At 38.2% G+C, this 26619-nt stretch overlaps 1 long non-coding RNA gene across 2 annotated transcripts in view; it reads right to left on the bottom strand.

Moving 5' to 3' along the window:
- The window catches only part of LOC149775987 (uncharacterized), a 71043-nt gene that overhangs the window by 8985 nt on the left and 35439 nt on the right, over positions 1-26619 (bottom strand). For both annotated transcript variants that reach the window (XR_016416157.1, XR_016416158.1), the window contains exon 2: positions 431-624. This is a non-coding gene — a long non-coding RNA (uncharacterized LOC149775987). The remainder of the gene's footprint in view (positions 1-430; positions 625-26619) is intronic.

The following is a 26619-nucleotide window of genomic DNA, read 5'->3' as shown; positions in this document are numbered from 1 at the left end:
TTGTAAGATTGCATGTGAAAACGTTATCATCATATATATATATATAAAACAACACTAGATGAGGCTTTACCCGTGTGGCGTGTCGGGTTCTTATGCCACCACTGTGGTAGGTGTGTTATGGTTGGGGTTGGGTGCTTCCAATATACTATTTAAATATTATAAAAGTCCCACCCAGGCTCGATTTTGGTTGGAAGTTAAATTTGTGAAAGATAGATGTAAATCTCTGAGCCCCCAGTCAGCAATGCCGACGGCTAAATGATTGAATATATAAAAAAGTGAAATCCATCGAATAACAATTTAATGACAATTCAGTAGTCAAATGATTACATTTCCCAAGAACTCCCCTTCCGCTAGACCCTGTGATAGCCTATTGCACCATTTGATTTGTAGTGTGAGATAGCTTTTCCCCTGTCCTTGTATTCTACTCAACTGTGTATTCTTCTCTCCTATTCCTCCACTTCCTTCTCCTCTTCCTCCCGCCTTTCTACAAATGTATTATCCTCGTCGACTTCTCTATATTCCTCCTCCTTCCCCACTTTCTCCTCCTCGACTCCTTTTCCTCCTCCTCCTCGACTTCTTCACCGACTAGACTTGCGAACTGGGCTGAGCAAACTTGACAACCCGCTTGAAAATATAAAAAAACATGTTTCTCTTTGTAATGAGTCTTAATTCGAGTCTATATTGACTTGTGCACGCTACATTGACCTGTTCGCTATTTTTTTAAAATGAGCTATCGGTATAATGAGTACCGACATCATTTCATTAATTGTTTCTAATAATATTCAATCATCTCTAACCAAGTTAAAAAAATACAAATCATATGGATACCAATATTTACTAATTTTCGGATTGGATTATATATATCATTATGTCTATTGCGCAAACGTACTGGTTGAACAGTTTTAAAGAACTTAAATTTTAACTCGTAACATAAATTTAAATAATGAGCATTGTAATGTTCAATCTAGAACGGAGTTTGTACATATTAATACAATGACTCCTTTTGTAGGAAAGATACCCGAATTCACACAAAACAAACAATATTATACTTTGTAAAGCATATTATAAAATGCAAGTCATAAATTATAAACTATAAATATATCTTATACCTTGACACCAAGATATGTTTATCATTTGTTTCCTTGATTCTAGATCATAGATTACAAGATTCTACCGTGTGTGAAATAATCTAGTCACATTTAATACGCAATCAAACATTAACAAACGGCCAACTGTCCTAATGCCATATTGATTACAAGTTATTTTATTCACCGCTGGATAAACACGGCTGAAAAAAATCGAGTAGTGGATATTTAGATTGTCATAAACCAATGCTATATCACTTTGTAGAAGTTACTGGTGTACATCAGAAACGCATCAGTGTGTGTGTGTGTGATTTAGATTTTTAACATAGCTTTAACAATTTAGAGTAGTAGATATTTAGATTGTCATAAACCAATGCTATATCACTTTGTAGAAGTTATTGGTGTACATCAGAAACGCATCAGTGTGTGTCTGTGTGTGTGTGTGTGTGTGTGTGTGTGTGTGTGTGTGTGATTTTGATTTTTAACATAGCTTTAACAATTTTCTACTCATATCGCTACGATGTCTATAGTGTGGCAGTTTAAAGTGATGTCTAGGACTGGGTCATCATGCCGCAGGCTTGTAGCATAACGTCCCACCAGTCAACAGGCCGACCAGTCCTAACACTAACCTCTTAATGCTGAGCAGCTGTTAGTACCATTTTTAGAGGTTTTTGGTGTGACTCGGCCGGGGTTTGAACCCACGACCTTCCGCATCCGGGGAGGACGCTCTAACCACTAGGTCACCTGAGTGGTCATACCTAAAGGTATGATACGACAAAATTCATTCTAAGAGAATGTGCAAGATGTCTCGGTTTACATAAAGGACGACCGATGGAGCATGTAGGGAGTAAGGTGTTAAAGATGTAGAGAACATGATAGTCATGCCACATACCCTATCATATGCATGTACCTGGGATCGAACCAAGGAACGCAAATGTTCGAAGTGAACTCATAAGTGATGAGTGTTTACTGTTTTTAACAACGAAGCGAAATTTGACCAGCTCCACTCAAACCCAACTGAAATACAAACAAAACAAAACCGACGTGTGTTTGTTGACTGAAAAATACTACGCGCGACCTTTACTAATATGGGAAAACCATTATTGTAGTTATATTTTGTTGAAAACAAGCTTATTAATCATGTAGACAGTATTCTTAGTCTTCTGGAATGTGTGCGATAATCATCAGTGGCATGTCTCAAGGTGACTAGTGACAAGTTATTCACCTGAACTTTATTTCTTTGTAGTTAAGAACAAATTTCGATTCTCTTGTGTTATATTTTCTAAAGTCGGTAATTCAATATTTGCAGCCTGTTGCTCGGATATATCCTGCACTGTGCACATAAAATCTCTGTTATTTCTGCACAGTCTGTTCTGGAGATTGTACAATGTATGACCGTGAAGTCTTATTCTAATCCTTTTTGATCGAATAATAATCAGTCGAAATGAAGCTGTTTCGCAAACAGTAATAATGGGGAGGGGGGGGGGGGAGGGGAAATGGGTCTCGAATGACATTTCTACCGGAAAAATACTCTGAAAATGTATAGCCTGAAACGGGAACTTAACATGGGTGACGTCACGACAATGGACATTGGGGGAAAATGGCAACCGTGTTTCAACTGTCTGACATCAATTGACCTGAATACGCGCTACTCTAGGTAAGAATGGGAACCTCTGTGTTAAATATTTATAGCCGCAAAAGGTTTCATAGCCTCCAAAGGGTTTAAAACTTCAACAGGGTTTATAGCCTCAAAAGGGTTTACATAATTAAAAGTGTTTATGGGGACAAACAAAACCGAGACAAGCAAATAAATACTCATCCAACACAAAGACAAATATTTTGTTTGTAATAGTAAAATGGTATATCTTTCCGAGGCATATGAGTGGCCATGAATAGGGCCATTGGGGCTTGTTAACCAAAGACAGTTAACATACGGAGCATCGCGCTAGTCTTCTTCTCCTTCTTAAACTTTGTCTAACAGCGGGACCGTACATCAAGACCCTCTTCAGACAGCCTTGCCTCTCAACATAAACCATTCTCTTCCAAACAGCAGTATCTGTTTTCTACGCAACAGCCCATGATGATTTCACATACACGGCGTAGTCCGAACTGAACAGCATCCGCGAAATTATGTTGGAGTCATATGGAATTACATCACAATTAATACTTCCAGTTCAGTACCCACGAATGTAGTTCTAGTCTATTTTTAGAACATTTTTTCCTCTCTCATTTTGGTGGTGCTAGAAGAGTTTTATTTATGCATTTTTGGTAAGGATTCAAAGGTAACTGTTTATTCTTGATAATACGAGCTCAAGGTGTTGTTGTCTGTATGTATTTTGGCGACAGTGCACAGTGAGTAATAAGGCCTTGGTGATGATCCGGAAGTGAAATATGTGTTCTATTTACATGCTGTTATGTTGACAGTCAATCATCTAAAAAAGAGCAGGTCAACCTTTGACAAGAACTTCACCGTGAAGTCATCTTTGAAGGTATTTTAGATTAACATATGATTTGCATTGAATGTCACACAGTGGAAAGGTCAGTACTGAGAAACAAATGTAGAGAACATATAGTAAAATTAATTGTGTACTATGTCCATATGCAATATATAAGTGCGCTGGGGTCCGTGCTCAGTGAATTGATGTAACAATGTCTGAGCATGGCAGAAACTCAGAAGAAAATGTATTGAGGTGCACATGCGGAGGATGCGAGGAGTGATGACATGACAGCTACCAAAACAACCACGGTTATACTTTCAGAAAAGACGATTTTTAATTAGGATTTAGCCGATTTTCTTTCATCTTCGCAAAGACTTTTTGCCGGTACCAGTACCGTCACCGCCTTCTCCTTCCTTACCTCGGGTAGAGAATTTCAGACACAGACATAAAGAAGAATTAGAGAGATTTTTACAAGAGCAGAAAGAAGGAAAACAAGCCTTTCTCATTCAACAGAAACAGCAAGAAGAGAAAAGAAGAAAACGAGAGGAATCGGAGAAGAGAATGTGCGAAGGAGAGAAGGACAGTGAAAGTCAAACTTTGACGGTGCTACTAGAAATTTTGGCAGAGTTGTGGTATATGAGACAAATGTATCAGACTTCTTTAACTCGACGTAAGAGATAAAAGACTAACCCGGGCCCAACATTCCAAACAGAAGGTTTCATCATCGAGTTGTGGGATTCCTTGTTAACTTGCTAACCACACTAAAACGACAATACCATGCTAAAGAATACAATAGTGTCAGACTCTCCATTTATCACGAGAGTTTGAAGTCACCGTTCTGGATCGAATTTAGCAGCCCGGCAGAAACAACACCTTTAAAAGTCATCGAAAAGATTGACCACGTTCATCAATCTAACGAAGAGAATTCACATCATCGATGGTAAAGCCACACTTTACGTGATCGAAGATTCTCCTCCTAAAGGGAGCGGGTCACGCAGAAAAGTGTTATTGGTGGACGAACTTTGCAGTGCCAACCGCCGCATCGTCCAAATTTACAACACCCAAGACCAGATGTGTTTAGTCTGAGCCATCGTCGTGGGACGAAAGTGCACCGACAACAAAGACACATATGAACGGAAAAGAGTCTGGAAAAGCATTCGACAATCGGACCCAGACAAACAACAAAGTGAAGAAGCGGAACTCCTGTTACAACAAGCAGGCCCATCCAAAAGGACTGCCTGTGGCATTCCTGAAATGCAAAAACCGCAAGACGTCTTGGCTCCACGCTACACGTTAAAAGTGCACCCTCCTGCTGTACACGGACCTTGGGGGTTTCGAGGGCTAGAATTCACTAACTGTAAATAAATTCAGGTTTTTCATCATGAAGAACATTTCGATGCCATTACCAGTATAACGGGATTCATTGGATACATTTATTTTGTGAAAAATGTGACCAAGGATTTAACAATCGAGATTAGCACATTCATTGTAGAGAGAAATGTCAGTTGTTTAGCCTCTAAACCCTGTCTTCAATAAGGACAATAGCAAATCCATTGCTCAACTTGTTAGGGAAATTTTGTCAGCCCTACGTGTTACTAACAACATCTCGAGACGCAAGATCCATTGCAGAAAAGTGCTTGCTCACTAATGAGATTGTACTCTACTAGCGGGCAACTCATACGAACTAATAATGCCAAGACCCACATTAGTCGAAGAAAGCAACGATGTCATATTTGTCACCAAATCGTGGACTTGCAACAGGATTGCTACATTAAAAGATACAAATCGAAACAGGAGGATGAAAAGAAGAAAGGAATGTTTATTTATTTTTTTAATTCGAATGCATGCAAGAGACCGGCATTCACATTCCGGTTTTCAATGCCCCAACTGTAGCAAGATTCCCGGAGGATGTGAAAAGTCATTACTATTCACCTTGCCTCTTTACTGGTTTCATATTCAACATGATACCGTGCGTCAAACAACCCTACGGATCTCATCCATACCCAAACAAACTACTTCGGGTATCACCACCACCTCATCAAAATACACCCGTCAAAGAAGAATATTCGTTGCATGTAGCTTTGACTGGCTACTGCAATTTTAAAAGTCGATTCCAAACGTTCAAGGGAAAGGGGCCTAAATATCTGAGAGGACCTACACTCGAGGAATTAGCCAGAGTTAGAGTTATCTACTTGGGAGAAGGAGATATAGTCAAGTGTTTCAGTTGCGGTGTCACGTCATGAGCGGGAGCAGAAAGACTCGGCTTACCTGAAATATTCTCGATGGTTTCCGTACTGTCATTACCTTTCTTTAGTGGGACCATATTAATATCTTGATGGATACTTTACAAGAAAACATCTGTAGTTTGCCTTTGGAGTTGAGACAACGCATTTACAAATAGTTCGTCAAGATACAAGGGAAACACAAAGAACAATTGCATCCTTTACATCGCCAATAGTTAAAACAATGACATCTGAATGGTATGAGAGGATTGATTCTTTTGAAAGTGTTCAAGTGTTTAGAGATTGATCAACTATCCGAGAATCAGAAGGTTTTGGATGCTGAAACTTCTACTTGCAAGGTTGCAATACTACACAGAATCCCAAATAAAGAATTGGACTGTTGCAATAAAACTTTTACAAGAACTATAATCGCTTCAAGAGGAAACTTCTCTGTGACCTGAAATGTGTATGTTAGTGACTAAACGTTTCGATAGAACACTAGAGTCAAAGAGGATATGGACAAAAAATGAACAGATATATATTACTTTCAAAAGATAGACGTTGCTGTGAATGACTAGTTTAGAAGCACATTCAGATTTACCTCTGGATCTGAGAGAACGGAATTACAGAGACTTTGTCAAAATACAGGTAAAAAGCAAACGCAAAGTCATTCATCTTTTTTTTAAAACTTGTTTTCCAAAGTATAAGAAGTTTGATTATAGGAGGTTATTGCTTCAGACTCAAATTTAAACAAGAGCATTTGCCACTACCCTGAGAGGAGGAGTATAAGAAGACTGAATTTCTATCACCAATTCAAAAGAAGGCATACAAGTACGCCGTCTTGCAGTAGTGTTGCAACAGATTCCGTGGAAGAAAGTCAGTGATAATATTCAGACCTTGGAGGAGTACCAAATTCTTCTACAACAACTGTTTCGTTTGAATTTTCGATGCCACGTAGTGTGTGTTATAGTGGCTTTGTTTTGGGGTCTTCGTTTACTTTATTGACGAAGAGTACCTGCACGATCACTTTGACCTTTTCAATAGATTCATAGTGTTGACGAATAGTTCCTGCAAAGACATCATATTTGCTCCTTTAATGCGCACAAGAGACTCATTCTGTTAAACTCATTGCGCTTTGATATCTATACTTCTCTACCTCTGCGTGAAAAAAATATTTGTGAATTTTATCGATTTTGGATGCTTAACAAGATGTGTTGTTTGCTTGCTGGTGACACAAATACTGGATAAATGTGCGTGACTGTTAAAGGTTTGGATTCGATGGTTGGACTTAGAAAATTGCTGACTGTGCCAAACATTTGCATAATTGATCAAAGAAAATAAGTTGATTTAAAACGCCAAGTGAACACTGTGACATTTAAACCCTTCTTCGAAAGAGTTACAGAGGAACCGACACAGGTGAAAACGACATTCAGGACAGCAGCACCGTCGTCATCGACACAAATGGAAAGTCATTATGGGAGAACTTTCAACAGAGTAGAGACTCAAAGAACATTACTGTGTGTCCCCAGAAATTCCAGGGTACAATTGAATCGACAATGCTGTACAGAGACTTGTTTGTATTGCTCTTTTATCCTGTTGCTTTGTATTTAAGCGATGTACTTAACCATTTGTCTTATGTGTTTTTGATTTCATGTCATATTTCAACTTTGAACACCGAATAAACGTGTATGGAAAGTTTAAAATCTCTTGTCTTATCCAAGTTATTTCTAGAATTCTGAACACCTTCGCCATGGCTACAGCTTCCTCTGCTATGTATTCATTTGCTTTCAAAGTCATTTATAAAACGTTAGAGCGTTCAAGTTGGGTGGAACTGTTTCGTTGCCATCCCTTTTACAAGTTGATTGTGGACCGAGTGGTTCATGCAATATCAAATTTATCAAACGTTTGATTGATCACAAACCCAACTTAATCGATCATCCACCTCACCGAATTGTCAGGGGTTACAAAGAGTGGCAATTGGCTTACAGTCTATTTGAAGAAAGTCAAGGAGAATCCATTGTCTTTGTGAAAGGGATTCCTTGCGAAGACGAACGGCAAATACATCTGGTCTTCTTCGATCTCGTGTTAGAAGACGAAGAAGTAATTAAACGTTGGTTTACACGCAAAGGGCATCTTCGTAAGGCCAGCACCATTGACATTACCCACAAGTTGTTTTAAAAAGCTGAAGCCCATCAAATCATCAATATCAGCGTTCATTACGTGGTCTTGTTTAAAAGTCTTACAGATAAATCTCAAATTCAAGTGTTAGTCAAAGGGGTAGGAACTCCTTGGCTGACATATGCGTACAACGATGCCACTCAGACACCTCATGCGTATTTAATCGTCGGTTTAAACACGTACCCATCAGTTTCACGACTAGAGCCAAGAAGAAAGAACCACGGTCGTTTAAGAAATGTATGAGTGTGTTTGTGTGTGCGTGTGTTGGATTTGCAACGTCGCTTTAACAATGTTTCAGTCATATTGCTACGATGTCTGCAGCGTGACAGTTTATATTGATGTCTAGCACTAGGGCATCATGCTGCAGACATGTACCATGATGTTCCACACAGACACATTATCCTGACACCAGGCCGACCAGGACTAACACTAACCTCTCTTAAGGCTGAGCGCCAAGCGAGGCAGCTGGTTGTACCATTTTTGTAAGGCTTTGGCATGACTCGGCCGGGGATCGAACCAGCTACCTCCCGCATCCATTGAGAACTCTCCAACCACTAGGCCATTCAAGCGGTTCCCCAAGAAACAAAAGGGCTCAAAGAATTAACGCTTCTTCTTGAAAGAGAGGAGGTGCCGTACGGACACAGCGATACTCCCCAGACAACGACCTCTGGTGACAGTGTCTCCAGCTTCTTCGACTTCGCAGTTGCTCGGTGGGATGCCACCCAAACCCGATCCGACAGTCGCGTTTCCCATTTTGATGAATAAATGGAATTTGATGGAAGGACGAAAGCTGACTTTATCGCTTTACAAGCAATGTATGGAATTCCATCCTTGACAAGAACAACGGACCCAACATTTACCTCCCAATCTTAATCTAACCAAGATATCACATTTTCAACAAGAATTACAATCGTTGATTGATGTATGAATCCGAAAGAAAGGTTTAGATGAAACTGCTAAATCGACTGTGAAAGATTTCAAGGCCATGACAAGGCCATGACAAACTCCATGTGGAAAAATGAAAGTGCATTGGAAAGGATATATAAAACTTTTGATTTTCGGACAAACGCTTTGCAAGTCATCGACTATAAAATGAAGTTACCATCATGCGACCACTCCTTTCAGAGTTCTTCTCTTCAATATCTACAAAAGCAGCCCCTGTGAGTGTGGTGCGGAGAACATGTTCCTAAAACGTAAATTGTCCTTTTCTGCCAAATCCTTCCCTATTCACAACATGACAAAGCATAAATAGACGCACAAGCTCCTCCAGAGCTCATAAACACGTTGATAGAAAGACTAAGAAAATAAGAATAGCCAGAGAATTAGACGTCTTTGATTACTAAAGAAAAATGATGCACCGAGATTTTTGCGAATGTTCCAGTTCAGAACTGGATTTGTTTGCAATGTCATCCACCATGATGACCATGCAGGAATTACAATGGGTCGAATATAATCCCGTTTCGTCTTTGATGGCCTCATTCCCTATTGAATTTTAATTCAAAGGACATTCCGAAGATTACTGTATAGAAGTTGCTTGTAAATCGTATAGAATTTCATGCATTCCTTGTTCAGCGAAGTTGATTTGTACTTCAGCAAAAAATAATTACCCTTACCGAGCGTACCTAGGAAATCTCTTGATGTACGGAAAAAAAGCCAAGAGTACCCATCTGGCTCTTGCATGGTATAGTAACATGTCAACAAGACAAGATTGACGAACCAGAATTGATTCAAGATGAAACAAACCACACTGGGAGATTCACGACTGTCGAAAGGAAATTAAATATGGGGTCAGTTTAGAACTGATGGATCGTTTACATTTGTACACGTGGCTGCCAGACATGTGTTTGCTGAGACTGAATCGAATCAGTGCCACTTTGCATTTGATGGCTGATTCTCCCCATTACAAAACCATCATCGAAGGAGCCCTACTCTACGTGTGGAAATGGTACAGAATGTGGCAAACGACATCAATCACGCTTTGAGCAGTTCGACCGCTAAGAATCCGATATGAAGAGTTGAAGTAAAACCTTCACAATTGCCGCTAATCTCCGATCTAAGGTCGAAGATCATCTTTTCCATGGACAGTGACCCAAACATTTAATTATTGACATCGTCAGTAATGCAGCCCTCTACAGAGACATAACTCTAAATCCTTTCGAGTTTCAACAATACGAGGTGTCCAAGATAGAAATCAGTCGAGATGGTAAGACCTTGTGTACCTAACTAACGCAAGAAGAATTACTTGAGGTCGTACTTGTCCCTGCACGAAGCCACCGGACAGTTAGGTACCAACACTAGTCACGGTATTTCGTACGATAATTAAGCAGCAGATTACACTTTGTGCTCTTTTGATTACACTCTTGATCAAGGTTGCGACGAGAGACATATCCACCCTATACAAGCCTGTCAATTTCGCGTGGAACTTCAGTTTACACAAGCTCTTCTGTCACGGTGAACGTCATCTTGTATGCAGAATTTGATAATGGTCTGGAAAACAGCAGCTTGAGAGATATAGAATCTATGTTGGGGTTTGGACCGGGACAAGGAAATCCCAGTCCAGGGGTTATATTATTTGTCCCCCCCACGAGGCTTGCCCGAGTGGGATACATTTAATATAGCCCCGCGACTGGGATTTCCTTGTCTAAGTTCAAACCCCAACGTAGATTATATTTCTGATCCAATAGTTTCCTTTAAAGTAAAAAGAATTCTTCACTAGTGTTCACGTCCAATGTTTATATGTGGCGCATGCATATAAATATGTTAATGAGGGCTGTGGTGTGACCGTTGTGTCCGAAGTACACAGTTTATACGCATGAGCAAAGAAACAAAAACAACATAAAACGTCGCATAGTAATGAGGTATTATCACATTTAATAGACGGATGTTATATGAAATTGACAATAAATAATTAATATTCATTGCAAGAAACTGTTTTATTTTCATCAGTTCCAATTTTGAAAAGTTATATTGTAAATAATAAAACGATATTGGCTACTCAGCCCTACTGTAGTTATACTTAGTTCAAGCAGTAACGAACAGTAACATTTTGCTTTAGATTATTCATGGGTAATTAGAGATATGAGTCAGTAATGTATATAACAATTATTTTCTTTGGAGGAGGTGAAACTGTTTGTGACATACTTGTGTTGTCCTTAATATTAATTGTAAAATTACCCGAGTATAATAGACCCTCCAAAAACTGACTCTAGCGGATAACCATGTGCTAAACTTTCAAATTCACGGATTCTTTGAACATTTACTTTTCTGTCCTGGAAATATGGCAAGTGCTACAGTGAAATGTGCTTTGGATTAAGGTGTTGATGGATAAATGATTCCTTCTGGCTGGTAAGTGCATTATTTGTCTTTAAATATTGTAGTTATATTTTTGATTCAACCGAGACACAATGGAGATGGTTAAGAAAATTAGAATATAGCATGTTTTATATAACAAATTTCTGGCTGTTACTAAGTGTTCCTTAGCTGTTAAGAGAGTTGGGAGGCTATGAAATATATAGGTCTATAGTCTATGTGCATGGATCAGTGTTTTATGTTATAGTTCATTTCACACTGCATTGAAAATTTTATCCTATCAGTAGCAGTCATTTTTCAGGACAGCGTCATTAAATGTAGCTAACAGTTTCACTCGAAGTATTTCAAACTAGTTAGGTAGCTTTAGCTATATTTATTGACGCTGACCTGAAAATGTACTGAGCTAGGCCTGCATATTGGATAAAATTGACCATGCTGTGTGGAACGAACTAACATTATACCAAAAAAGTTCAACATCATATGCGTTTGAGTCTTTGTCTCTCTCGAAATGTTTTTGTATGGTGTGTTTCCAAAGATGGATTTACCTTAAGTTTCTATGTTTTTGTTATATATTTGTTGCTGTTGTTGTTGTTGTTTGATTTTAGTACAACTATGTCAGGCACAGCAGAAGACAGCACGGGTTTCTTTTTTAAAAGTAGTTCTGAGCGCGTGAACACCTTGACTGAGACGACTGGTCTGAGATGACTAGACTGAGATAAGAAAAGAAAGGTTAGCGAAACAGCCAGAACACAAAAGGATTTTTCTGTTGATAAATGCGAACTTCTTCTTACACACAGTTCATATAGGGCTTCGTATAATCCAGTCATGTGTGCTAAAATTGAACTTCATCATCTCAAACCTAAAGGCATTTAATCCTATGTCATCAACAACGACAATGCATGTTAACTGTGGTCCAGTTTGGTCTAACGATATTGGATATATCTTGCTTACAAGCTGACATCATCTATTTTTAGCTCTAAGCATTGCCTTTTTATCCTAAAATTAATTCACAGCGACATCTATGTAATCAATTACCGGATTATGTCAATATATCCAGATTTTCAATTTTGCTTAGCTTGGTTTAATAGTTTCCAAGATCTCATGTTTACAAGTTCAGTATGATGGACAATGGACATAAGGACAGGGCAAAACAAGTCTCCCACCAATGAGATTTGGTTAGGTGGTGGGATGGTTGCATAAAAGTGCAGATTTATGAACAAAGAAACCAAGAATTCTTGTATTATTCTCAACTCCCTTAGACCAAGTAAACATCAAGAATTGCATCTCTAATGTGGTTCTGATTTTTAGGCGCCATTTGTTTACATACATACATACATACATACATACATACATACATACATACATACATGCATGCATGCATGCACGCTTGCACGCACGCACACACACACATACATACATACATACATACATGCATACATGCATGCATGCATGCTTGCATGCACGCTTGCGCGCACGCACGCACACACACACACACATACATACATACATACATACATACTTTATTGAAGAACACTTGCGCGCAAACACTAACTAAAAGCATGTACACCAAGTCCTTTAAATAAAATCCAATCTGTACTATCTCACGTTTGAATGAAGGCTAACATAGCTACTGTGTGAATTTCCTTTTCTTCTTTTCATTCAAACAACATTTATTATTGTGTAACTTAATCCTTCCTTAAAAGTAATGATGAAAATGTGTGCATTTGGATTCACGGATCAGCGCGGGGGTATCAAAGTCTGCCTTTTCGTAAAAGCCGCTGAACATAAATCATCCAAAAAACATAAAACATAGAGAGCACATGGAAACATCTCATTACTTTGACACCAGGAACATTCATTCCTGTGCATTCATCCAATCATCGTTACTAATAGTAACATTAGCTTTCCCGTTAAGGATTACATATGATGACTGGACTGAACATAACAGTAGGTATCACGTGGCAGATCACCATTCATGATGATTTTAAACAATAATTAAAGAAAATGCAACTTTAACGTTTCCGGCTGATTACCAATGATATGATAACTGTACCCAATAATGATCATCCTGAAAAACAACAAAAGTAAACAAACCGCTTATTAATCATTGTGCTATTTGTACGTTTTATAATTATACGTTCTATGATATTATAACGTTGTGATATTCATATATTATGCCCGCATTTTTGTTTGTTTGGGTAACGAATATATACTGTGAAGTCTTAAGTACCTCTCTCCGTCAATAAACATTGACTTTATTGTTGAGAATCAAGTGATCAAATTTCAGACATTATCTATGCACCTTTTTGGATCATTTATCAAATTTCAGATATTATCTATGCACCTTTTTGGATCATTTATCAAATTTCAGATATTATCTATATACCTTTTGGACCATTTATCAAATTTCAGATATTGTGTATGGACCTTTTGAATAATTTATCAAATTTCAGATATTATCTATGTACCTTTTGGATCATATCCTGAAGGAAAGGTTTAAAAACTGTTTTCACCATAGAAGGGAACCTTTCACTGGCATGTAAACGTGCATTCTATTATTTCTGTTGTTTCCGTTTTCCCATTTTCCTACTGTATATTTGCAAAACAGGTTCTTTATCTCTGTAACGGGTAAACTTGAGAATGGGTGGTATACGTGGCCCGTGGCCCTTTCCACGGATATTCCTGTGTCATCAATGCCCATTTCATCAAAATTATAAAATCTTATTAGGCTTTTAGTGTCTTGCGACTTTTCCCTGCATGATTCTGAGAGACCCTATGAAATTGTGTTGATTTTTTGGATTTTAGTTCTTGATATTCCAGTTTAGTTTTTGCTTTCTTCATCCTTTGGGAGATAACCATCCAATAACTTTATCCTTTCCAGCCTTTTATTTTCCTGAGTTCGATTTTAATTCTTCAGTCTTTGGGACCAAACATTTACTTTTCCTGGGGATACCAGGGATTTTCTTAAGATCCAGATTGATTTCTTTCTTTAATCTCAAGATCATCAATTTTTTCATCTAATATAATGGAACATAATTTTTCTAGAAATAAAAACAAGATTATTCTTTCAAGCTATTTGTGCACCTGAATTTTGTAATATACGTTTTGCCAACTAAATATAATTGCATAAATAAGTTTAAATAATAACGATGTAGTTTTTAATAAAATGAATACATTATAGTCTGTAGGAAAAGTTTCAAAATATTTATATCATTTTTCACTTGTCTATAAGGGTCCTCGCACGTATTTATAGTACATGAGTAATCATCATGAGGTTTCGACTCTCTCTTGGTAAATGTGTTCATAATGTTATCCAGTAAGTATAATAAACTACAATTTCAGTTAAGATGTATTATAACGAGAGGTGGTTTCACAAGTGCGAATATTTCAATGTTTACCATCGTGCTTTGATATTGTCCCTTTCACATGCCTATTTCTGTGTGGATTGACATAAACCAATAGTCAAGAGCAGATTGAACAGTAATACAGACTTGTATCTGGTTTTGTGAACGATAAAATGATAGACAGACGGCCAATGTTAATTACTAGCTTACTTCCATACACGTAACGCATTATTTGTCCACTGTATAATAACTGCAATAGAAATTTGTATCGATCCCTAGATGTATCAATAGGAAACAATCTATATTTAATCGACAATATAAACATTTAAACTAGCGGTGTTTCCCCGTGAACATACATTACCTCTGTGTTTTGGCTTTGTCCCTTTACTTAGGTATTTTATGCGTCTTGACATGTGTGGTTTTTATTAACGTTCCTTGTTGACAGTACATTGAATACAAAATACTTTTGAATAATACGTACTTACTAATCAGTAACGTATGCGATCCAGTCTACTTGGAGTTTCAACAGAATTCATCTAAAGGTATCTAGTTGGACCCAAACGAAAATAATGTCAATTTTTCATCCAAGACAGCAACCACAGTGGCCATATTTAGAATATTACTACCGCTACTACTAGAGAATAGACAGTCAATGGAGTTTACACCGAAATATTTCTTCTAATATGTAGTTGATTCGAATTAATTATGTCTCCGATTTTGCATCAAATATGGCCTCCTCGCATTTAATTTGAATATAGCGTTAAAATATCTGATGGTACCATTACACGGAGCTAAAACGAAGAAATTGTCTTATCTTGAAATTCAGTAGAGCATCAGTTCCATCAACTTATCAAATTTCAAATATTGTCTATGTGCCTTTTTGGGTCATTTACCAATTTCAGATTTGGCATACTTACCTTTTGGATCGTTTATCAAATTTCCGATATTTTATGTGTACCTTTTGGATCGTTTATCAATTTCAGATATTGTCTATATACCTTTTGGATCATCAAATTTAAGATATTGTCTATGAACCTTTTGGATCATTTATCAAATTTTACATATTGTCTATGGACATTTTGGACAAATATCAATTTCAGATATTGTCTATGAACCTTTTGGATCATATCTGAAAAGAAAGGTTTCACAACGTTTTTCATCATAGCAGGGAACATTGCACTGGCACGTACATGTGCATTCTATTCTTTCTGTTGTTTCCGTTTTCCCATTGTCCTACTGTATATTTGCAAAGCAAGTTCTTGATCTCTGTAACGGGTAAACTTGAGAATGGTTGGTATACGTGGCCTGTGGCCCTCTCCACGGATATTCCCGTTTCCTCAAACTTGCAAGATCTTATTTGGCTCTTAGTGTTTCACCATTTTTCCCTGGGGGGGGGGGTTCTGAGGGACAACATGAAACTATGTTGTCTTTTTGGATTGTAGTTCTTGATATTCCAGTTTAGTTTCTGTTTTCTTCAGCATTTGTTGGAGATAACCATCGAATAAGTTCATTCTTTCCAGCCTTTTTTTTCCGGAGTTCGATTTTCATTCTCCAGTCTTTGGGACCGAACATTTACCTTTCTGGGGATACCAGGGATTTTCTTTAGATCCAGATTACGTTTTGTCTTTTATCTCAAGAACATCAATTAAAAAAAATCTAATACAGTGGAATTTAAATATTTATACAACTTGAATAAAGATTATTCTCTCAAGCTATTTCCGCACCTGATTTTCGTAATATATGTTTTGCCAAATAAATATAATTGCATAAATACGTTTAAATAATAACAATATTGTGTTAAGTCAAATGAATGTGACAGTCTGTAGGAAATGTTTTGAAAAATTTCTATCATTTTTCACTTGTATATAAGGGTCTTTGCACGTATTTATACTACATGATTGACCATTATGCCGTTACGACTCTCTTGGTAATTGTGTACATAATGCTATCCAGTAAGTATAAAAACTACAATTTCAGTTGAGAGGTACTATAACGATGATGGTTTCACAAGTGCGAATATTTCATTGTTTACCATCGTGCTTTGACATTGTCCCTTTCACATGCCTATTTCTATGTGGATTGACGTACACCAGTAGTCAAGAGCAGATTGAACAGTAATACAGACTTGTATCTGATTTAGCAGCAGGGAAGTTTAACAGACCTTTGCGTTCCACCAAAATAAACCTTCCTACGAGAACTTTCTCCGTAGAAGCCTCAGAATTCAAAAATAAAGCCTTCTACGGAAGCTAATTTTCGTGCATTTCAGACCGGATGCATCGGGTGGTCACGCCGTGTGTGTTAGTAAATATAGCATCCGAGACATGAAAAATAAAAGTCAGGGAATAATTTTTTGTTTTTTGTTGCATGGTGGGGCTGTTTTTTCATGAATAAATTTGATCAAGACCAATTCGATACCGACTGCGTGGATCGTGAAGATTTATCGTGATGAAACCATGCGGCGTTGCCTGAGCGCGGCTGAACAAATTTTTAAATTTATTTATATCCATGTCGCCGTTGCACCAGGTTTGATGGATATTTCTCAGCGTGTGCGTGTCTACGCCGTTGAACACCGATAAAATATTACAATTGTCTCTAATCACCTTTGGAATCTGCGTATATCTCTGTGTCACGTAAATAACATCGGTGTTCTTGTGTCTGCCACGCGAGAATATCCTAGCCGGGTTGGTTTGCTTGTCCAGCATAACGTCATCGAAAACAACAAGATTATTAACATCGCCGTCCAAATTTTCCACGGATGGAGCTTCATTGATGTCTGTGATGAATTCGATTGTGCCTTCGTCGGTATTGTCGCTAAATTCTTTTAATACTTGATAACAACGTTGATCGTCAACGGATGGTGCAACCAAGTACAATTTGTCCCATTTTAGCCATCGCATGATCAAATTCAATAACAATTGCGTCTTACCAGATCCTGACGGGCCGATGATTATCATTCTGATCGAATTCGGTAATACCGCATGATGTTTCACTTGTTCGCGTCGTTTAGTGGCTGAAAAATCAATTACATTCATGTTATTAAAATACATGGATCTATATTGTGTTAAGTGTCGCACACACACACAGCTACGATAAATCCAACCGAAATCGTTACACGCAATAACAGAAACGCAATTGCAGGGGAATGCGAAGTTTGTAAGACACGCAAGTTCAGATTTGTAAAAAAAAAAATAGAAGAACCGGAGGAGATATCGCAGCCTCCTTGACAAATCTACCTGGGACCCCCTGGGCAAAATATCCCAAAGAAAAGCATCTGCCAGGGTATAATTATTGTGGACCCGGAACGAGGCTCGATATCAGACTCGACGATAATGACCAACCAAAGCAAGGTGAAGATCCGGTAAACGCAATCGATAAAGCTTGTTACTACCACGACCTCGCATATCGCAGCGGAGATTTACAACAAAGGCATCTCGCTGATATCAAGCTAATTCACGCACTAGACGCAATTCCTGACAAAAGTTTCAAAGAGAAATTGGCATCCTGGCTGATAAAAGGCGCGATGAAAGGCAAATTAGTATTCGGTGCTGGTAAATAATATGGAACAAATATATTATTCTCCGCGAGGATTCTGGCGAGGAAAATCAGCGATCGCCAAACTCGCTAAAGCCGCCAAAGTAAAACAATCCGTCGCTGAATCGTGGCTATCGAAACAGGCAATTTGGCAAATATATCTTCCTCCACCTAAGAAAATACCGTACGCAAGTTTCACCGTCAGTGTCCCTAATGAGGTCCATCAGGCTGATCTAATGTTTCTTCCTCACGATACCGTTGACGGAGTCACGTACAAATATGTCCTGACAATCGTTGATATCGCTAGCAGGTATAAAGAAGCCGAGCCATTATCGAATAAAACAGCAACAGAAATTGCAAAGCATTTAACGAAATTTACTCACGATCCCCGTTGACATGGCCGAATCTTCTCCAGGTTGATCCGGGTCGAGAATTTCTTGGCGCGGTTACTTCATTGATGAAAAAGAATAATGTGAAAATCCGTCGCGGTATCGTAGGTGTTCATCGCAATCAAGCTATCGTCGAAAGATTCAATAAAACGCTCGCAGAACGATTATTCGGATACCAGTACGCGCGTGAATTTATTCAAGATAATCGATCTCACGATTGGGTATCAAGATTGCCTCATGTGATTAACGCGCTAAATAACGAGACAACTCGAACAATAGCAATGAAACCTGCAATTGCAATTACAAAATCGAATATACCCCTAAAGCGAGATTCCACAATTCAACCTGTACTAGGTAGTGTCACAGACAGATATTTATATAAGGAAGGCGAGGCTGAAGGAGGCAGAAAAAGAGCAACCGACCCAACCTGGAGCGTTACAACACATAAAATATCCGCCGTAACAAGATCGTCAGGAAGACCAGCGATTTATATCCTAGATTCGTTAGCGCCTCAACGCGGATTTACCAAAGAAGAATTACAAATAGTACCAGAAGATACTCAACTACCACCAGCGTCACTAAGATAATTTACTCGAATTCGTCCTAGCTGGGATAATTTTCTTACTCTCGACACGGCTAAATACACTAGATTTGACCAGGAAATTCTATCATCGACTATCCAAACTTGGCCATCTACGGTCAATCCTTGCGACGAGTGTATCGTTGTTGCATATCCTAGTTTCCACGGTGATTTTTCTGCATTTATCGCGTCATTGGCAAGATTAATATCAACAAAGATAATATCATTTAGGACCAAAATCTTTTCTTTTCCGCATGGTAAAATAATATTAATATTTTGTTTCCTAGTATTGGCGGGCCTGTAGCACAATGGTACCTGCAGCGTTGGAAATTTCTCGCAATGCAGCTTGAATAACATTTCCTGAATAATATCACGAATAATTTTCCTACTAGCAACGATCAAATGATCGGGACGCCACAAATTTAGAAAATCGCTCATCGAAGTCTCGTCGATTATTTTCCTCATGACATCACACTGAATCTTATTCGGTTGTAATCGAATCAATTTTTTAAATTCGGTCAACAAAATATCTGTAGATCTATAATCAGCGTCGATTTCCTCATAATAATCAACGAAGTTTCTGAGCCACTCGTGGGGCGATTCACCATCGATAGGATTAGGTTGGCCGTGATCTTCGCACATTATCACAGCGGTATTTTTCCCTTCCAGCCAAGATAATATCGATTTTAAAATATCTAAATTCACCGTGCAAATCTCATCAAATATAATGATCTTGTTGATATATTTGTTTCCCATGCGTGCCGATTCCCATGATCCACCGCTGTATTTGAAATAACTGTGATACGTGCAAGAACCAACGCCACGCTGCTTTATTTCTCGCGCTAATCTGTGAGTTGGAGTCAACACAATCATGTCAGAATTTGCAAATAAGTTTATTGCTCGCGTTGTTTTACCGCTACCACCAGGTCCATTTAGGTAAACGAATTTGCTGCGTGAAATTGGGTCAAATGCAGATGCGGCTTTGGAAAAATCTAGAATCGAAGATTCTCCAGATTTACCCCGATGAAATTCATCGCGATCTTCAACATCGGCGTCTTCGCAATAATCTAGAATATCTTCATTTTTTATCCTCCAAGTTCCCCATGAACTACCGTCGGTGATTAAATTTTCCAGCCTACATTGGTATTTTTTATCGATATAAAATGAATCCGTCGCGACTCTTACCGCGATATCAGAAAATTTGTTTATCATCGACAGCAAATTTATACTAACATATGCGAGCATTGACGATCGTAAATGTGTATATTGAGCTGATTCTCCGTCAAGGTAACTAATTACGGTACCTAACTTTGCTCCATCAATGATAATATTTTCTCTGTTACAAAATATTCCCCGCGATACCGTATCGGCGATAATAAAATCCATCTCGGCGTCGTTGATAAATAATCTAGCGTGTCGATGCTTGTGATCAACGGATCCACCCTGAGTAAATTTGCCAATTATTTTTCTTCCTATATCTTTCGCGTTGTCACAATCTGTCGGTAGCCACACATCGGTCTGTTTTCTGTAAGATATAATCGCCTCGCTCACTGTCAACGATACTAACATCGACGAATCCAGCATATATCTCAATAACACCGTAGGGACCCAACGGCGCTGAGATAAATGCCTTCCGAACCAAATATAACAAATTTTATGTAAATTTTCAGCAAACTCGAACGACGTTACACAAGCGAATCCGGTCATGACAAAATTAGGTAACGGTCCGTTAATCGCTACTCTTGTCATTTCGCTGGTAGGATGGCCGAATTTAGCAAAATAATCTGCACAATCGCCGTATCCAAGGAAACTTCCAGGATAACACGCGCTCATGTCAACAGAGATCATATCTTCGAAATCGTACCTGGTATTCCACAATCCGCCATGGCCGTATTCGATACAACTAAGTTGAACATCAGCGAGAAATTCGTTCCTCGTAGGCTTCCACGAGTTTTTCTCTCTGGCGGCGTGAGCGGCCACAGACGGAACTGTAAAGCAATTCGTTAGTAACTGATCGGGATTCGACGAATATTTTACCGCAAGTTTTTTCATCGACTCGTGTAATATCTCATCCCGGTAAATATCACCGCATGGCAAAATAAACTGATCGTATTTTTCTTCACTCGAGAATAACCATATCGATATTGGATCAGATGCGCTTAATTTTTTGATATATCTAAACATGGCATCGGAATTGTCCTTCGCGGTGTCAACGGGATAAAATTTAACCACACGATCCCGCGGAAATATCATTACCGATTGCGACCACGCATGGGAATTGTGATCGACAATCTCGATTGGTGCTCCTCGGGATCTATACGGCGACGAGTATAATATTTCTCCCGATAACGTTTTCACGGTAATTGGAAATTTAAGTTTTTTGCTCAACGCAGCTACATCGTCCACAGATGCACCATCAGCGACGGTCTTCGCCCACGCGTTAATTTTATCCAACCTCAACTGGGTCAAACCAGATCCACGTCGGGCGTTTTTCATGTGCTCCATAACACGCTCGGCCACGCAGTTTATCATCGGTGATTCTTTCATCGCAGGTAGATTTTTCACATCCGGGTTGTTATTTAGCCGATAAATTCCATAAACAACTGCACTAGATGGATATGCCCTAGCATAATAAGGACCGTCGATTCCCAGTAATAATCCGGGCTTAGAGTTTTTATCGAGAACAACGTTTTTCTTACCGCCACGCACTGGATCTCGTTTATCGCGAATAATCCAAGTATCGTCGGGCATTTGTGCGATAAATTTTATTCCAAAGATAAATCGCTCTTCTTTGTGTTCGGTTTTTATGTGTTCGATTATTTTCTTGGCTCGCTCCAGATTCATCGTAGCATCGACAGAGTTCGTTTTCCAGGTCGACCAAGTGTGAACAGCTCCATCATCGAAGAACTCTTTCTTCGCTCGGTCAACTTCAGGTATAATATATTCTGCCTCATCAAGATCAAATGCATCCATTGATTATATTTTAGACATATGTTTAAATTATAATGCATTGCAAGTGGATATTAATCGGCTCAACAAAATTCTGTGACAAATCCTGCAGAGGCGATTATTGCGGCGCTCATATACACGCGATTCGACGTGGCAGTAAAGGACCACAGCGATGTTTAGTTTGTCAAGTTGGCACGCGAGGAAAAATTCGGTTGTGTTTGGCCTGCGGAGGAAAGAATTATCGGGAATTGCGGCGATATTATGAAAAAAGATCCTCGTCGGTGATAACATGTGAAGAAGATTATATTAATCGATTCAAGGCAAATAACGATTTAGACATATAATTATTATATAATGAACTTGAAATCAGTGATTCCAGAAACAACAATGACATGCGAGTTTAAATCTCATCCAACGATCGAGGGATACGAGGCGTCATCGGATGGTGTTGTCAGACATATCAAAACGAAGAAACATGTTGGTAGAGTTGGCAATTCGGGTTATTTGATATGTACCTTCAGCGGGGGTAGAAAACGAAGATACACAAATTATACCCTTCATAGATTTGTGTTCGAGTGTTTTCACGGACCCATCAAGAATAATTTGGTAATCGACCATATTGACGGAAATAAACTTAACAACAAACTGTCCAATCTTCGCGCGGTAACTCAGAGTGAAAATTGCATATCCGGCAATACCGGCCGCGGATATCGACCAGCTAAGGCGGTTAAATCAATAAATAAAGAAACAAATGAAGAAATTATATTCACATCGATGAATGCCGCTGCAAAGTACTTTGGTATTCACATGGTCTCGGTGCGACGTGCAACAGAAAAAATAATCAACGCGACATTTTCCTATCGATTTGGTGAATGGATCGAGTTTTCTTATATTCCGATAATTTCAGACTAAAAATAAGGAATCGGAGATTCTTCAGGATTTTCTAAAAATTAATTAAATATTACAAATTTGTATAATGAACGAGAAGAATATAAATAACATCATCGAGGCCATCGAGGATTTAAAAAAGAAAAATATAAATTTATCTTCAGATTTGGACGCAGGTAAAATCCGGTCCGAATTTGAAACGATTATCCAAGGGAAACTCGAATACAGGTACACGCTACCGTCAGAATACAAATTTATAAAGAAAATCCAGATTGCGATGTACCAATCTCTTGCGACTGTCAGCGATGATCAAATCGAGGATTTTGTTAAATTATCGACGCTGGTAGAAAAAGTTAGGTCGAGTTTGTCTGACGAATATGAGTCAAGAAAAATTACCAGCTCGCGCGTCAGGCAGCTAAAAAAGCTGGTCGATGAAAGTAAAATTAGCGTCAAAGATTCTTAAGATTCTTAAAAATCTTTGATTTTCATTCTTGCCACAAAAAAACCCCAAAATTTCAAGAATCTTCGATTCCAATTCTAATTTTTATTATTTTTTTGATTCATTTTACTGAAATTGTACAATTTTCTTGTTTCTGACTACCATTTACCACAACAAATTTAGGAAACTATATAAATTACTCAATTTGACGGGTATTTACTCCAGCAGATTCACGAAATTATATAAATTACACAATTTGACGGGTATTTACCCCATCAAAAACATAAAATTACACAAATTTCTTAATTTCCCTGATTTTTATTATTTTTTTTTATTATTTACTAAATTAATTTATTTTCTGAAATTGTACAATTTTCTTGTTTCTGACTACCATTTACCCCATCAAAAACATAAAATTATATAAATTACTCAATTTAACGGGTATTTACCCCAACAAATTTACGAAATTATATAAATTACTCAATTTGACGGGTATTTACCCCATCAAAATTAAGAAATTTACTAATTTTGAAAAATTTCCTGGTTTTTATTTATTTTTTTGGTTATTTTTCTCTGGCGGGCAGATTTTTTACGATCTCACCAGCAAGTTGATACTTAGCGTTTCTTTGCGTATATCAAGTAAATTTCCGTTTTGATCCGTCAGTTTGAAATTTATCTTCGATAATAATCGATTGTGGCATCGCAGGTAAAACGGATTTACTGGCTCTTTTATTATCAAAAAACCCGGAGATGCGCTAGGTGAAAACGAATATAAGATAAATCCCTGCTGTGCCTGCTCTGACACAGACGAATCCACGTTGTAGCTACCTTCGACGACATCCGCGTGAAGATAAATCGCGATAACTTCCGTTATGTTAACGATACCTGGCGAGATATGTCGTCCCTGCCCGGTTGGATCATTATTATGTTTGAGAATCGATTCTGATTGTATTTTTTTAGTCCACGCGGCATGTAATTTCGGAAATAAATCATCGATGGTATCAGTGACGGATTTTCTCATTTTATCAACATCATAATCGGGAAATTTGAAATTTGGTAGCGTTTCCTCGGTTAATCCAAATACTCTCATGAATTTTTGTTTTTCTCCTGAATTTCTGATCAACTCGAATTTGCTAATAGGAAGAACATAATCGGCAATTGATATATCGTCGATTATCGCCCGAATGAACATACCATGATAATATTCAACATCATTCGCGAGTTGATTTAAAATCTTCACGCGATCGATAATTTCGCTACATGAACCTGATTTATTTAAGATGCATTCATGAAAGGATTCCCGCAATAAATTTAATTGTAATTTATGTTCTTGAATAAATTCGTCGAGGGTTCTTCTTATCAAGATACCGTCTACGGGGTTTATTATCCTGTTAATATTGGTAGCGTCGAAGATTTTCACACCGGGGGGAATTTTAGGAAGAGGCAACCACGAGAGAATTCTTTCGTCCCTAAAAGTAAAAGCGAACATTACCAGGTTAAATTTGTGGTTGTTCATGAGATTAATGGCATTGTGGATTATAGGTTTATGTCTGATATCTCCGTACCATCCTTCGTCGGTGGTAAAATCTGATTTTTTTGGCTCCGGTAGCTCTGGAGGAGCTTCTTCGTGCCAACCTGGAATAATAAAATCTGGTTTTTCTGGTTTTGCCAGAGGTGCGATTTCGGGCCAACCTAGAACTGTCCTAATCGATGACTGGTAAATATCGACGATATATGGCGATTTTACTTCGATTATCGATGACAGCGTTGGTTCGTGTGCTAATATTTTTATTCCTGGCTTAGCATCGCCGGTTATATTCGATATTCTACTGGTGAGTTCCTTGTTGATTTGCTCAATTTCGTAACTGCCTGTTGGTATGCCAACGACGATCCAATCGGGAGTTCCATCGGGGCGGTTTTTATTGGCAAAAACAAGCGAATTATTCGACGATAATCTACCAAATGATTTCGATCTAACATTGGGCCAGCTATTATAGACGCGTAACTGTGACAGCGCAATTTCCTTGACGCTAATTGGGATTGGAAAATCGATACTAAATTCTGGCCTGTTTGAGCTTGCCGATATCAGCGTTGTTATCGGCGGTGTCGTGTTTGTCACGATTTGAGTTAGTTCCGACATTATTGATATTCATTTGTTCAATCTCAGAGTAGATATTTACCATCATGGAAAATTCTAGATCGGATATAACTCCGTCGTTGAGACTCTCAGAAAGCAGCGATGATAATTTCGAATACGCTTCGTTGACCTGGGATAGTTTACTCGTGTACAGGGACAATTTTTCATTTGTGCATGAGGATATTTTTTTTGCGATAATATTAAGAACACCGGCGATTGTTGTTGTCGACGAGATTATTATCGTTGCTACGATTGGTGCGATTGTTGTCACCGCGGATAAGATTATTCCCGCGCCGGCGATTATTGCACTTACCGCGTACACGGCGACATCGATGGCAATTAATCTGCGTTGATATTTTTTTATTTTTATCTGATATTCGTCGAGGAGCTTTTTTAACGAATCCTGCCTTGAACGCGCCTGATTGTATCGGTAGTCCGATGCAGTCATTTATTAGTTAATTTATCTAACCAATTGCGTATATTCCGGATAAATATTCGAAAATTGCATGACAATTGTCCAACATCACGGTTCTAGTTAGTGGTTCTAGCTTAAAAGTTTTCGTTCTATTTTTAAATATTGTCATAACAAAAAACCCAGGATCATATTCACGAAAATCATAACCATCGTCTATTATCACATTGAATTTTGTTATCAAGGAGATAATATATACTCGATATACGCCAGTAATTGGCGAGGTAAAGCTAAATGTGTTATTCTCAGGTGTCCATGTAATATATTGTATTTTTACCACAAATGGTACATGGCAAGAAATATTTTCTGTTTCTACCTCCGCTGGTATCGAAATACATGCTAATCTTCCAAGATTCATTGACGATATTTTTGTGTTAATATCGCTAATTTTTGTGGTTGTGTCGAGAAGTTTCGTGTTAAAATCTCGAATTTCTCCATCGTACACCGATGTATCTACTTTTTGACGCGCCAATTCACGCACCGCGTTAATTTCATCGTTAATTTTGATAATATCATCGTTGATTTTTTTTGTTTTCTCGCTGAGATCGTCGTGTAATGTTTTATCGCTTTTCTGACTCATTGCGATATTTATTTCGGTAATATCGGCGAGAATATTAGTAATATCATCGTTGATTTTTCTCACTTTATCGCTGAGAAC

This window comes from Sinohyriopsis cumingii, chromosome 18 (genome assembly GCF_028554795.1).
Source record: "Sinohyriopsis cumingii isolate HCF-2022 chromosome 18, ASM2855479v2, whole genome shotgun sequence".
NCBI classification, from domain to species: domain Eukaryota; kingdom Metazoa; phylum Mollusca; class Bivalvia; order Unionida; family Unionidae; genus Sinohyriopsis; species Sinohyriopsis cumingii.
This window is presented reverse-complemented; position numbering and strand designations above follow the sequence as displayed.